Below are 2,500 nucleotides of genomic sequence, written 5' to 3' on the forward strand. Positions count from 1 at the left end.
AAGCTGCTTATCTAATTGGTGAAAATGCAATGTCTGTTTATAAGACTCATTTTGACTATATATGTTGTAGCAAGAGATTGTTTCTCGCTTACGGCCATACCAGCCTGGGTACGCCCGATCTCGTCTGATCTCGGAAGCTTAGCAGGGTCGGGCCTGGTTAGTACTTGGATGGGAGACCGCCTGGGAATACCAGGTGCTGTAAGCATTTTGTCCACGAGGGGGTGCTCTTGCACTATTTCATCAGCAACACTGCCTTGTATTAAGCATTTAATGATGAATTGACTAAATATCTGTTTTATCAGACTCACTTTGACTATATATGTTGTAGCAAGAGATTGTTTCTCGCTTACGGCCATACCAGCCTGGGTACGCCCGATCTCGTCTGATCTCGGAAGCTAAGCAGGGTAGGGCCTGGTTAGTACTTGGATGGGAGACCGCCTGGGAATACCAGGTGCTGTAAGCATTTTGTCCACGAGGGTGTGCCCCTGCACTATTTCATCAGCAACACTGCCTTGTAGTAAGCATTTAATGATGAATTGACTAAATGCAGCTTCCTGCCTTTTTAATAGGATCAAATTTCCTTGTGTTTTCAATTAGCATCTGCCTTGTATTTATAAGACAAACAAGAATATTGTTGCTGAATGCAGCTTGTGTGTGCTTTGTGCTCCTTTGCCCTGTTCAAATGATGAAAGGAAATAAAGTTTGTATTTTATCCAACTACCTGTGCTAAAAAGTGATGGGAACAGTGTTTATAATTTCTTCTACTTTTTCAGTGACACAAAGTTCAAGCTGCTTATCTAATTGGTGAAAATGCAATGTCTGTTTATCACACTCACTTTGACTATATATGTTGTAGCAAGAGATTGTTTCTCGCTTACGGCCATACCAGCCTGGGTACGCCCGATCTCGTCTGATCTCGGAAGTGAAGCAGGGTCGGGCCTGGTTAGTACTTGGATGGGAGACCGCCTGGGAATACCAGGTGCTGTAAGCATTTTGTCCACGAGGGTGTGCCCCTGCACTATTTCATCAGCAACACTGCCTTGTAGTAAGCATTTAATGATGAATTGACTAAATGCAGCTTCCTGCCTTTTTAATAGGATCAAATTTCCTTGTGTTTTCAATTAGCATCTGCCTTGTATTTATAAGACAAACAAGAATATTGTTGCTGAATGCAGCTTGTGTGTGCTTTGTGCTCCTTTGCCCTGTTCAAATGATGAAAGGAAATAAAGTTTGTATTTTATCCAACTACCTGTGCTAAAAAGTGATGGGAACAGTGTTTATAATTTCTTCTACTTTTTCAGTGACACAAAGTTCAAGCTGCTTATCTAATTGGTGAAAATGCAATGTCTGTTTATAAGACTCATTTTGACTATATATGTTGTAGCAAGAGATTGTTTCTCGCTTACGGCCATACCAGCCTGGGTACGCCCGATCTCGTCTGATCTCGGAAGCTAAGCAGGGTCGGGCCTGGTTAGTACTTGGATGGGAGACCGCCTGGGAATACCAGGTGCTGTAAGCATTTTGTCCACGAGGGGGTGCTCTTGCACTATTTCATCAGCAACACTGCCTTGTATTAAGCATTTAATGATGAATTGACTAAATGCAGCTTCCTGCCTTTTTAATAGGATCAAATTTCCTTGTGTTTTCAATTAGCATCTGCCTTGTATTTATAAGACAAACAAGAATATTGTTGCTGAATGCAGCTTGTGTGTGCTTTGTGCTCCTTTGCCCTGTTCAAATGATGAAAGGAAATAAAGTTTGTATTTTATCCAACTACCTGTGCTAAAAAGTGATGGGAACAGTGTTTGTAATTTCTTCTACTTTTTCAGTGACACAAAGTTCAAGCTGCTTATCTAATTGGTGAAAATGCAATGTCTGTTTATCACACTCACTTTGACTATATATGTTGTAGCAAGAGATTGTTTCTCGCTTACGGCCATACCAGCCTGGGTACGCCCGATCTCGTCTGATCTCGGAAGCGAAGCAGGGTCGGGCCTTGTTAGTACTTGGATGGAAGACCGCCTGGGAATACCAGGTGCTGTAAGCATTTTGTCCACGAGGGTGTGCCCCTGCACTATTTCATCAGCAACACTGCCTTGTAGTAAGCATTTAATGATGAATTGACTAAATGCAGCTTCCTGCCTTTTTAATAGGATCAAATTTCCTTGTGTTTTCAATTAGCATCTGCCTTGTATTTATAAGACAAACAAGAATATTGTTGCTGAATGCAGCTTGTGTGTGCTTTGTGCTCCTTTGCCCTGTTCAAATGATGAAAGGAAATAAAGTTTGTATTTTATCCAACTACCTGTGCTAAAAAGTGATGGGAACAGTGTTTATAATTTCTTCTACTTTTTCAGTGACACAAAGTTCAAGCTGCTTATCTAATTGGTGAAAATGCAATGTCTGTTTATCACACTCACTTTGACTATATATGTTGTAGCAAGAGATTGTTTCTCGCTTACGGCCATACCAGCCTGGGTACGCCCGATCTCGTCTGATC

General features: G+C 41.5%; 6 non-coding genes across 6 annotated transcripts in view; all 6 read left to right on the plus strand.

The window, feature by feature from the left end:
* Positions 1-86: 86 nt before the first annotated feature.
* Positions 87-205, plus strand: LOC145885814 (5S ribosomal RNA). The gene has a single exon (XR_014397398.1). It is a non-coding gene; the product is annotated as a 5S ribosomal RNA (ribosomal RNA).
* Positions 206-344: 139 nt separating this feature from the next.
* Positions 345-463, plus strand: LOC145857618 (5S ribosomal RNA). Its single transcript, XR_014378518.1, has one exon. It is a non-coding gene; the product is annotated as a 5S ribosomal RNA (ribosomal RNA).
* A 409-nt stretch (positions 464-872) lies between these two features.
* Positions 873-991, plus strand: LOC145881584 (5S ribosomal RNA). The gene has a single exon (XR_014393157.1). It is a non-coding gene; the product is annotated as a 5S ribosomal RNA (ribosomal RNA).
* Positions 992-1,400: 409 nt separating this feature from the next.
* Positions 1,401-1,519, plus strand: LOC145853844 (5S ribosomal RNA). Its single transcript, XR_014374729.1, has one exon. It is a non-coding gene; the product is annotated as a 5S ribosomal RNA (ribosomal RNA).
* A 409-nt stretch (positions 1,520-1,928) lies between these two features.
* LOC145852061 (5S ribosomal RNA) lies at positions 1,929-2,047 on the plus strand. The gene has a single exon (XR_014373915.1). It is a non-coding gene; the product is annotated as a 5S ribosomal RNA (ribosomal RNA).
* Positions 2,048-2,456: 409 nt separating this feature from the next.
* LOC145882295 (5S ribosomal RNA) overlaps positions 2,457-2,500 on the plus strand; it is a 119-nt gene continuing 75 nt past the window's right edge. Inside the window, exon 1 of the ribosomal RNA XR_014393861.1 lies at positions 2,457-2,500. This exon is cut by the window's right edge and continues 75 nt beyond it. This is a non-coding gene — a ribosomal RNA (5S ribosomal RNA).

This window comes from Salmo salar, chromosome 08, assembly GCF_965601325.2.
Source record: "Salmo salar chromosome 08, fSalSal1, whole genome shotgun sequence".
NCBI classification, from domain to species: Eukaryota; Metazoa; Chordata; class Actinopteri; order Salmoniformes; family Salmonidae; genus Salmo; species Salmo salar.